Genomic DNA, 12,545 nt, shown 5'->3' on the forward strand with positions numbered 1-12,545 from the left:
CAGGGGCAGCTAGGTGGCGCAGTGGATAGAGCACTGGCCCTGGAGTCAGGAGGACCTGAGTTCAAATCCGACCTCAGACGCTTAACACTTACTAGCTGTGTGACCCTGGGCAAGTCACTTAACCCCAATTGCCTCACTAAAAAAAAAAAAAAAAGAAGCATATTGTTGTTTCCTATTTTACATTTTATTATGGCTCCTCATTTGAACATTTAGGTCTTTTACATATTTTAGTAAGTTACTCCATCTTTAAAACATATACTGTGGGGGGGGGCAGCTAGGTGGCGCAGTGGATAGAGCATCAGCCCTGGATTCAGGAGGACCTGAGTTCAAATCCGGCCTCAGACACTTAACATTTACTAGCTGTGTGACCCTGGGCAAGTCACTTAACTCCAGTTGCCTCCCTAAAAAAACAAAACAAAACAAAAAACCCCCAAAACCCTCCAGTCACCCCCACACTATCGTAAGGTGTTTTATACTTACATGTCACGTGGAATCGAGGGATTTAGAATTGAAAGAGACCCTAAAGGTCGGCTGCTTGACCTCCTGATTTTGCAGATGACGGAGCTGAGGCCCAGGGAAGGTGAGGAACCTCTCAAGGTTGTCCAGCTGGTGAGTGGCAGAGTCTGGCTTTGAACAAGTTTTCCCAACTCTGAATCCAGAGCTCTCTTATACCCTAGGACAGGGGCTCTTAATGGGTTTTGTGCCTCTCACTCTGGCAGGCTGGTGAAGCCATGACCCCTTCTCAGAATAATGCTTGTAAATGAAAAATGAAGAAACAAACAAACAAATAAATGAATAAATGGACAATTAAACTAATAAATAAATAAATGGACAAATGAATAAATGGATGGATGGACAAATGAATGACTGGATAAATGAATAGATGGATGGATAATTGAATAAAGAGGATTACAATGAAAACCAATTATATTGAAATCAAAATGGATTTCCCCCCTTTCAAGTTTTTGGATCCCCTGAAGTCTATCAATAGATACCTAGAGGGTAGAGATGGTATCCATGTTAAGAATTATAGAAGGAGAGGGCAGTTAGGTGGTGCAGTGGATAAAGCACTGGCCCTGGATTCAGGAGGACCTGAGTTAAAATCTGGCCTCAGACACTTGACACTTACTAGCTGTGTGACCCTGGGCAAGTCACTTGACACTCATTGCCTCGCATATATATATATATATATATATATATATATATATATATATATATATATATATATATATATATATATGAGAATGAAATGGCCACAGTCATTGGGATGTAGAACACCTGAATTCAAGATCCAAGACCCCAGACTTTCTGAGTCGGAAGGAACCTGAGCAGGCTTCAAGATCACCCACCCCCACCCCCACCCCCACGGTCTGTGTCGCAATCTGACCCATGCAAACAGCACTGGACAGATCTGTCACAAGGTCTGACTGCTAGGCTGGAAGTCCAGAAAGAAGATGAGAAAGAAACAGCCTGATCTGCTGGGGCCTCAGGGATTGCTACTTGTACCCCAGCATGGAAAAGAATGTTCTTTGAGGGATGTGCCAGCAGCTTCCCTAAGGAAAAAATGCACTAATAAGAATTGTCATAATACAACCATTGTGATAGATTGCATTCCTGTGCCCTTAAAGGCATAGGAAATGTTTCCCTTGTGTCAGCCCTATGAGGCACAAGTATCACTTTGCCCATTTTATGGATGGGAAAACTGAGGCAGAGATAAAGGGACTTGCCTGGCATGATAGAGCTAGTGAATGTGGGATGTAGGGTTCAAAGCCGCATCTTTCCAGAGCTCAGTACTCTGCCCACTACACCAATGGTTCTCACACTTTCCAAAATTAAGAAGCCCTCATAATTGTCAAAAAATGTCAGCTTTTATCCCAGAAAATGCACCTGGACTGCTTTGGTCTGGGGTGCAAGAGGGGAAGCAATACTGAATGGTCCCAGAGGTCTTTGAACATTAGACAAGGAGAGTTGGGCACACTTTTGTGCTCAGTTTATTTTTCAGTCATGTCTGACCCTCCATGACCCCATTTGGGGTTTCTTTGGCAAAGATACTGGAGGGGTTTGCCATTTCCTTCTCCAGATCATTTTACAGATGAGAAAACCGAGGCAAATAGGGTAAAAGTGACTTGCCCAGGTCACATGGCTAGTAAGCTGTCTGAGGACAAATTCGAACTCAGGTTCTCCTGACTCCAGGGCCAGTGCTCTACCCACTGTACCACCTGGCTGTTCCTTGTGCACTCATTCCCTGCTTAAAAGTTCATTTCTTTATACTTCTGTCAGAGTTAAAAAGTCAAGTCAGGAGATATTTATTAAGCACCAACTATATACTAGGCACGGTGCTAAGTGCTGGAGATAGAAAAAAAAAGGCAAAAGCAGTCTTGCCCTCACAGGGCTCACAGTCTAAGGGTGGGGTGGGGGAGGGATTGGGGAGAAAGGTGTAAGAAGCCTGGAAAGGGAGGAAGAGGTCAGGTTATAAAAGAAAAGTTGTCTAGGACAGGACCAGGAGATGACTAACATTTTAGATATTCGCTCTGCACAATTGGCTCTTTCCCTACCTCGGCCACTGGGGGAAATTCTCCCCTCTCCTTTTATTGTTTTTATTTATTTTATCTTATTCTCTGTTTTATTCTTTTTATTTTTTCTGCCCTCTTGCTCCATGCACTCCTGGATGGACAAAACCATGATAAATGCACACGTGACTCAGTAGCAGTTTCATCTACATTGTAACTCAAATGAACAGGAAAAGGAGCCAGACTGATAAATACCCAAGAGGGGATCTTTCCCCCTGAATACCTCCTCCCTATATTCAAGATGTCCAGTTCTTCCAGCTCAGTCATTTTTGTGACTAATAAAATACAGAAGGCAGCTAGGTGGCGCCATAGTGCACAGACCCCTGGGCCTGGAGTCAAGAAGAATGAGTTCAAATCTGGCTTCAGACTTTGTTGGTTGTGTGACCCTGGGCAAGTCACTTTACTCTGCCTCAGTTTCCTCATCTGTAAAATTAGCTGGAGAAGGAAATGGCAAACCACCCCAGAATTTCTGCCAAGAAAACCCCAGAATGGGTCACAAAGGGTCAGACACGACTGAAATGATTCAAGGACAACAAAAAAAATATAGATTCGCTTAAACGGCTTTCCTTAATTCATAGCAGCTTTTTGTCCTAGTGTCTTTGCTCATCGAACTGGGATGTAAAGTTGTCAGTAACTGTTACTGTTCTTCCTTCCTTCTCCAAGAGGATCAATGATGTATCCAGCAATGTCTTGACTTGTGCGTGAACTGGATTGAAGCGAGGCAGAGTTGCCGGGAGTCGTCAGCCTCACTCTCTCTTCCAGAGCCATCCAAGCTCAGTGGCAGGACAAAAGTGAGGATGTGTGGTGACTGACCTGCAGGATGCAGGGAGAACCTGGGAGTCTTTGATGCCTGGCCAAACTCTAAGCGCTCCGCAGCGCCCCCTTCAGGCAGCTATGTCATGATGGGTGTAACAAACTGTTCTTATCTGCCCATTTCGCCTGGGGAAGTCTTCCAGGCTGCCGCCACATCCCAGTAATCTGTCTCAGCAGATGGGCTAAACCAGGGTAACCAAAAGACCTCAAATCCTTTGGCAAGTTAGGGGGACGTCTAGGTCAGTAACTATGAAAATAGTAAAATTACCTCATGCTTCTCTGAGGCTTTAAAGTTTTCAAAGTGTTTTACAATGATCTCATTTGATTCTTCCTCACCACCATCCTATCTCCATTTTACAGGTGAGAAGACTGAGGCCCACAGAGGTTCATGCAGCTAGTGAGTGTCTAAAGGAAGACTTGAACTCAGGTCTTCTTGCTTCCGGGTCCTATGTTCTATCCACTGTCCTACCTTAGGAACTCAACTCAGAGGGCCTTATTTAATGTCCTTAAAGTAAATGACTTCTGGCTTTAAATCTATGATCCTATATCATTTAAATAGTGTTTTAAGGTTCACAAAGCATTGAATATCACTTTTCTCACATGTCCTCATCCCAGTGAGGTAGACAGAAATTACTATTATCCCTGTTTTGACAGCAACAAGTCACGCTTCCACATTTCTTTCTTCCTTCCTTCCTTTCTTTCTTTCTTTCTTTCTTTCTTTCTTTCTTTCTTTCTTTCTTTCTTTCTTTCTTTCTTTCTTTTTTTTTTTTGCAGGGCAATGAGGGTTAAGTGACTTGCCCAGGGTCACACAACTAGTAAATATCTGAGGTCGGATTTGAACTCAGGTCCTCCTGACTCCAGGGCCAGTGACATCCACATTTCTAACAAGGCCTAGGAGGCAGCTAGGTGGTTCAGTAGATAGAACACTGGGCTGGGAGTCAGGAAGACCTGAGTTCAAATCCAGCCTCAGATATTTACTAGCTGTGTGACCCTGGGTAAGTCACTTAACCCTATCTGCCTCCATTTCCTCCTCTCAAATGAACTGGAGAAGGAAATGGCAAACCACTCCAGTAAATTTGCCAACAAACACACAAACAAAAAGGAAAACCCCAACCTCAAATGGGGTCACGCAGAGTCAGACGTGACTGATCAACAATTCATTTTACAGAGGAACAAAACGAGCCAGTGAGCTTGTCCAGGATTACATAAGTGGCAGAGCCTTGAGCTCAGGCCTGCCTTGCTCCATCTCACCCCATGGCCTTCTCCACCACCACCTGGCCTTCCCCTGCCCTCCTCTACCTGGGGGTGGGGGTGGGGCAGCCCCTAGAAAGCCCCTCCCCTGAGGCTGCTACTCATCTCCTCCCACCTCCTTCCTGGCCCAGTCTCCCCCCAAGCCCCGCCTGCTGGGCCCATTCAGAAGGGCTCTGGCTCTGTCCCTGCACTCTTTCTCCATCCCTCCCAACCCCACTTTTCTCCTCCTATCTTGGGCTACAGGGGTGGCCTCCACATAGATCACCCCCTCCTTGAAGGCAGAGGCCTAGCCATCCTTCTCCGTGCTCCCAGAGGCTGTTGGTGCTTAATCAAGACACTGTTGGATGGGCTGGGCTGCAGTCGGGTTATCGAGAATGTTTCACGGCCTTCTGTCTCACCAGGCCAGGACTCTCTGTCCCTCCAAGCTTATTACTCAGACCTAAAACGAGGGCGGAGCCGGCCTTCAGTGCTCGCCATGACCCCACAGTCCATCCCCACTGGGAACGACCTGCCCACAGGACTGTGCCGTGAGCCAGCCCCGTCCTTGGACAGCAGGTGCACGGTCTGTCACTGGCCTCTCCCTCGAATCGGCCTTTAGCAAGCCAAGGCCACCTCCCAGGGTATTTCCAGACAGCCTCAGAGGGTTCAGTCAGGGATGGGGCCATGGGTGACTTCCCCCTTCTGCCTCTGTCTCCTCTTGGACATTGACAGAGCCCAGAACTGCCCAAGGTCCTTTGTGAACCATAGAGAACAATGTAAGAGACTGGGAAGGAGTGGCGTGAAGTCAGAAGGGGGCTCAGGGACGACTTAGAGTAAGCCCCTTATTTCAAGAATCCAGAGCCCTGTGGGCTGGGGTAGGGAGGGCTTCATTCTCCCTATCCTGGTGTCCCCAGGTTCCTTATCTCGGACTCCCTGGCATAGAGAGCATCAGGTTGCTCTGGGGCTATTTTCCCATTTCTCTCGGGCTTAGCCCAGTGCCTGAGGCTTGCAGAGCCCTTCTCAGGCCTGCCCATCCACCTTTAGTGTCCACTGGTTGCCCAACTCTCACCTGGGGCTCTCAGAAGCTGTGGCATGTCCAGTGGCCACAGCTCACTCAGACCGTCTTGGCAGATGGGCTAAAGCAGGTGGAGGGTGACCTAAGGGCCTCACACCCCTTGGTAAATTGGGGTGGTTTACCCCAAACCTGTGAAGGCTTCCCCTGGGAGAATGGGTGGAGGAGAACAATTTGTTCCAAAGGTCATGAAGGTGGGGGCAGCTAGGTGGCGCAGTGGATAAAGCACCGGCCCTGGATTCAGGAGGACCTGAGTTCAAATCCAGATTCAGACACTGTGTGACCCTGGGCAAGACACTTAACCTTCATTGCCCGCAAAAAAACCCCAAACCAAATAAACAAAAAACCCCTAACAAACAAAGACCATGAAGGCAGCTGAAGGGGGAGCTGTGGAGCACTTGGAGTTTGGCCGGGCATCCAAGACAACCAGGGTCACCCACTGCATCTGGAGCCATTGCCAGTCGTCTTGACTTCTGTCTGGCCACTGGAATCGGATGATTCTGGAAAAGAGTGTGAGGCTGCCAACTTTGCCTGACTCTGCCTCACTTTAATCCAATTTATATACAAATCTTCACCCATGATATCATCAGTTCTCTTACAAAACAAAGGACAAACAACAACCTATCACAAGACCATATGGCAAGCCAGGTGCCCTGGGCAGCTAGGGATCTCAACAGAGAGTGCCAGGCCCGGAGTCAGCATCTCAGATACTTATTAGCTGTGTGACCCCGGGCAAGTTACTAAGCCTCTCTTTGCCTGCATCTACTGGAGAGGGAAATGGGAAACCAGTCCGGTATCTGTGCCAAGATATGTGCCAACCCCATGGACAGTGCGGCCCACGGGGTCACGGAGAGTCAGACATGACCGAACAACAAGAAGGGTGATGAGGTAGGAGATATGTATTCTTTTGTTGAGTCATTTCAGTCACATCTAACTCTCTGTGACCCCATTTGGGCTCTACTTGGCAAAGATTCTGGAGGTTTGCTATTTCTTTCTCCAGGTCATTTATAGATAAGGAAACTGAGGCAAGCATAGGTTAAGTGGGGGCAGGGGGGAGGGCCCTAGAAAGGTAAAGTGCCAAGGCCAAGGTTATCCAGCTAGTCATTGGCACAGCTAGAGTGGCTCAAAGCTAGGTTCCTAGATGACCAAAATCATCAGCTCTGTCTACAACCTCCTCAAACTATGGACACCTCATCTATGGAGCAGCCTCCCGTGTAAAGAGTTCTGGCCTCAGAGGCAAGGGCCCCGGTGTCCTATCCTGCCTCTGCTACTCACCAGGGGGGTGACCTTGGCCCATTCATTTCCCTTCCTAAGACTAAGCCTCAGTGTCTCCATTTGTGAAATAAGGGACTTGCACTAGATCATCCCTGAGCCACCTTCTGGCTTCACACCACCCCTCAGTTCAAGGACCTCCACTAATGCCCTCTTAAAGCCTGTGAAATCAAATACACAGACTTCTTGTTGGCTTTTAGAGGCCTCCACAATCTGGCCCAGGCTGGTCTTTTCTGGATTGCTGCAAAGCACTCTGCATCTGGCTGCTTGCTTTTCTTCATGAATGAAGGAAACGCTACTTACTAAGCCATTACTGCTAGGTGCAGGACCCTGGAGACCCAAATGGAAAAGAAGATGGAACTTACCTTCCAATGGGGCATGAAGCAGCTCTGGGAGGCCCGCTCTGAATTAGGCAGGAGGCTCCCAAGGTCCTTAGAGCCCAGTTTTGATCCCTGTCAAAAAACAAATTAACATTTTAAGTCATTTATGCTGTACTTTGAAGAGTCAAGAGTCCAGCTATGAAGATGTGTGTGTGTGTGTGTGTGTGTGTGTGTGTGTGTGTGTGTGTGTGTGTGTGTGTGTGTGTGGAAGAAACAGGGGGTGCTGGGAGCTGGGACTACCACCCAAAAGAACCAACACCAATGACTATATTCATTCTCTTTTTTTCTTTTCTTTCTTTTTTTTTTTTTTTTTTTTGGTGAGGCAATTGGAGTTAAATGACTTGCCCAGGGTCACACAGCTAGTAAATGTCAAGTAATCTGAGTTCAGATTTGAACTCAGGTCCTCCTGACTCCAGGGCCAGCGCTCTATCCACTGCACCACCTAGCTGCCCCTATATTCATTCTCGAGACAAATTTCACACACTTATTCTTGCCTCAGCCTCTGCTCTCCACCCTTGAATCGACTTTTATGGGAGAAGGAATCCTTCTCGGATCTCCTGGGTCCTCCTCCTCCTAAACCCCAAGATCCACTAAGTGGGTGATATTTATGCCTCTAGCTAGAGGTCATCTATTCCAGTCTACTGTCCCCAGACATGATTCCTATATGCCAGGGCCACCTGTCATGTTCTAAGCATGACAACAACATGTTCTAGGAACATTTCAAATGACCTCCTGTAACACCCTCTAATTGAAGAGAACTGGTACTTTTCTGTGTGATCGAAGTTCCTTCGTTAAATGCCTCCAACGTTTTTCTGGGGGTACTTAGTTGAATCCTTTAATGATTATAGAAACCCACTGGGGACGGGTAATGGAAAAGACCTTACCCCCCATTTCAGAGCAGGCAAAAATATTCTCTGAGCTCTGGGGAGAAGGAAGCCCTTCCCTTCTCCCCACCCCATCCCCAACACATGGTCTTCAAGTAAAGTCAACACCTATTTATTAATTTGCTACTAGGTACCAGGCACCATGCTAAGTGCTAGGAATACAAAGAAAGGTGAAAACCAGCTTCTGCCATCAAAGAACTCACTTTGGTATAGAGCCTGTCATCTCCCAAAATAAAGTCATGAGTTAAGGAATAAAGTGTCTTTAACTGAGGGCAGAGCACAATGGATTTCCCAATGCCGAGGCCCACGCAAAAGCTTCCTATACCTTTAGGAGGAGAGGGGGAGGAGATCATATGAGGCACCAAGGCCTCTTCATAAGACCCCAGTAGCCCTTGGCAATCTGGAGAAGGAAATCCACTTCACTCTGGTTGTTCGTCCTTCCTGCCAAGAATACGGGCTGAAGGAGGCGAGGACATTAGTAGCCAAGATCCAGTTTAAGCTAGATTCCTTTATGAGGAAAATCTCTGGGTGGGTAGATAGGTGGGTAGGGATTTAGGGTGTGGTTCAGATCAACCTAATCAGGAATAAATATTTTAAGAGTAGGAAGATAAGCACATTACTGAAATTTTGACATTACAAGGATCATTTAAGGGGGTAGTAGTCCATTTACACTTGGTATGAACAATTTCTGTCATTATGTTAACAAGCCCCTTGAACCACTTGGAAGTTGATTGATTTCTTCCCCTTTTCCAGGCACTAGAGCAGTGGGGTATTTGCTAGATTAAGTTGCAGCTTTGAGGGAATAAGGAGCCCAGAAAGACAAAACATCAATATAAAGAGCCATCCTAGTGGAGATAAAAAGGAGGTAAGGGTCTAACTGAAAGCACCTCCTTTTGTTCTAATGCCTGGACTGGATGGGAATACATTTCCACTGAATCAAACAATCAGAAATTGATGCGAACAGGGCCTGTACACCTCCTAGAACCAATCAAAGTCATTGGATGAGACTGGCAATTTGTATAAAAGGAAGAAGCTATCTCAGAGCAGAGGGAGAGAGATCTGAATTGGAGGAGTGGGAGCAGATGAGGTATTTCTAGCAAGTCTTTGAGGAACAAAGGGACATCAGAGCTGTGGAAGAGAAGGGAAGAATTTTTAAAAATTTATATTTAGAATTTATTTTTAAAATTTTCTTGAGGGAAGTCATTGGCTCTCCAGCATCGCATCTCGGAGCAGAAAACCTAGGTTTAGAGAAGTGTCAAGGAAAGGTCAGCTCTTTCCCCAACTTCCCTTCTTGATGCCTCTCTAGCCACAGGCACCATAATCTAATCAGTTGTTTTGTTACTAAGTTGTTTCCAATAAATGGAATTTTTCCTTAACCACAAAGAGGTTGGAGGTTGCTTATAGATAAATGTAAAGGAAGGTGAGGAAGAGACCTAATCTTTACCTAAGGATTAGGAATTTTCCTCATGGGGGCTCAGGAAAGATTGTGGCTGAACTCCGAACTTTTAAAATAAACTCACTAAAGCCACAGAAAAAAAGAACTAAGTAGACCTCTTCCCGTTCCCTCCCACCCTTCCAACCTTCTTTGGGTTTTTCTTACCAGCAGTTCAAGATGTAGGTTTGGTAAATGGGCAGGTACCCAAGAAGAATAGAGACGGTGCGGGGGAAGGGGGAATAGACCCAAACAACTGAGCAGGAGGATCCTGGGAGGCAACTCTTTGGAATCCCATCCAAGACAGTTTCCTTGCCAACAAGGGGCTTTTTCTTCTCAATGGATAAGTCTAAGGGGGAACCATGGGTGGAGTTATGGGCAGAACCCTGAATTCTGTTCAAGCCCACCATCCCTGCAAGTAGGACAGGCAGCTGTAAAAGGAGGTGTTTTGTTTTGTTTTGTTTTTTGACTCTTCTGGATAGTTTTCTGGACAGTAAGGCTGGTAGGAGCTAGAAGGAAGTGAAGGTGAGTCTGCTCCGCACCAAACCCATCTCCATCTTGCAGTGTTGTTGATTGATGTGGGTGGAATCCATTCCATAGTGGATTGTGATTGATTTGAATCTGAGGATCAACTTGGATCCAGCCCAAAGCCCCTCCTCCTTGATTCTAGGCCGGTAGAGAGGCAAACCTATCGAGCACTCTGTGACACTGACTGCCCTGAACTATTTCTGGAGCCTCAGCTTGCGCGAGCGCGCGCGCACGCGCGCGCGCACACACACACACACACACACCCCTCCCCAAGAAGTTGACATTTCTCAGAAGTTGTGTAAGCTGCCACTGGACAGTTCATGGAGCAGTCACTTTGACCAGACCACTCCGGAAGGGGCTTAAGACACATCTTGGGCTCAGGATGGTAATTCCTGCTGAGATAACTCCAGGTCAGAAGTTCTGTGTTGGTCAAGGGGCCTGGGGTTCTAGACCTGGTTCTGATACTGCCTCAGTGTGTGACCTGAGGCGAGGCATACCCTTCAACTTCTCAGGGAGCCAAGTATAGTGTACGGGTGGTCCCTCTGCCAGGGATGCTGACATGAGATATGGTAGGGCTGGAAGATGCCTACCTGTCAGCCAGCTGGCATGCAGGTCCCCAGTTCAGCTCACCCCAACTCTTCGGAGGGCTTTTGACTCTGAACAGGACTTCTTTCCTCTAGAGAAGCCCTAGTTCAGAAAGAGAAAAGCCACACCAAAAAAACACGAAAGGGAGATGGCAGAGGACAGCCATGCTGAGTGTGGCCAAGTGCAGTTCCCAGGTACCGACCCCGGGTTAGAAAACAGGGAAAGCCTGTGGATCAGAGGCCTCAGGGAGTGGTGGATGGAGGGAAAGAGGAAGGGAGGAAAGGAGGGAAAGAGAGAGGGGATAGAGGGAGAGACAGAGACAGACAGAGAAGGAGAGGAGGGAAGAGACAGACAGAGATGAAAAGAAAGAGACAGGGAGAGTAAGGGGGAGAGAGACAGAGACAGAGAGATAGAGACAGACAGAGAGGGAGAGACAGAGATAGATGAAAAGAGAGAGAGACAGAGAGAGTAAGGTGGGGAGAGAGAGAAAGGGGTTAGGGGAGAGTGAGGGAGGAGAGAGAGGGAGAAGGAGAGACGGGGAGACAGAAAGAGGGAGAAAGGGACATGGGGGGGAAAGAGACAAAAAGAAAGAGGGTACAGCTAGGTGGCAGTGGATAAGGCACCGGCCCTGGATTCGGGAGGACATGAGTTCAAATCCAGCCTCAGACACTTGACACTTACTAGCTGTGTGACCCGGGGCAAGTCACTTAACACTCATTGCCCCGCTCCCCCCCCAAAAAAAAAGAGGGGAGAGGGAGGAGTGGGGGAGAGAGAGGGAGGGAGAAACAGACAGAGATAGGAAGGGAAACACGATAGAATTGTCCAAATAGACTGGGATGGGTGAGACAGACTCCATGTTCTCCTTCCCGCCCTTCCCCCCAGACTCTCCAACTTCTTGTTAGTGCTGCCAGGAAGAGAAAAACAGCCTTCCTTTACCAATTCAACCCCTTCTCTTCCTCTTCCCCTTCCCCTTGGAAGGCTGGGAAAGGTAGCTCGCCCTGGGAAGAACATCCAGCCCCTCCCCTCTCCTGCAGGGATCAAAGCCTTCGAGTGGACCCTATTCCTTTAAATGTTTATTTGCATTTCTGTGACTGGACACAGACTTTGAAGGATTTTAGTCCAAGCCTACAAGTGCGTGACTGAAGTGGGGGGAGGGGGGAGATAACCCCAAAGGGAGCCATTTTCCTCAGCTCAACCTGAAATGGGGGCAAATAGATTGGAGAGCAGGCTTCTGCCCCCTTGGTTCCCTCCTTGAAGCCCAGTGCTGATGCTGTCCTAAGTATTCTGAAGAAACAATGAGTGCCTGCCCCAGCTGTCTATGCTCATGTGGGAGAGACCTCTCTGTCTCTCTTCTCCTCTCTCTCTCCTCTGTCTATGTCTCCTCTCTCTGTCTCTCCTCTCCTCTCTCTCTCCTCTGTCTGTTTCTCCTCTGTCTGTCTCTCTTTTCTCTCTCTGTCTCTATCTCTGTCTCTGATCTCTCTGTCTCTGTCTCTGTCTCATCACACATTAATGTGGGAACAACAATGTCAAGTCATGAACAAACATTCACTTACCAGGTGCCTGGCACTGTGCTAAGAGCTGAATTTAAAAAACCCAGGTCCTGCTTTCAGGTAGCTTCCAGTCTAAAATGTGGACATCCTGCCTCACTAGAGCTCGATAAAGTCAGTGATAAGAATAGCTCCTGTTTTCATCCTAGCTTTACTCTTTCTTCCCATCTACACAGTGAAATGGGTTGAGAGGATTATTCTGATTGTACAGATGGAAAAATGAATCTTCAGG

This window comes from Dromiciops gliroides, chromosome 6 (genome assembly GCF_019393635.1).
Source record: "Dromiciops gliroides isolate mDroGli1 chromosome 6, mDroGli1.pri, whole genome shotgun sequence".
Classification (NCBI taxonomy): domain Eukaryota; kingdom Metazoa; phylum Chordata; class Mammalia; order Microbiotheria; family Microbiotheriidae; genus Dromiciops; species Dromiciops gliroides.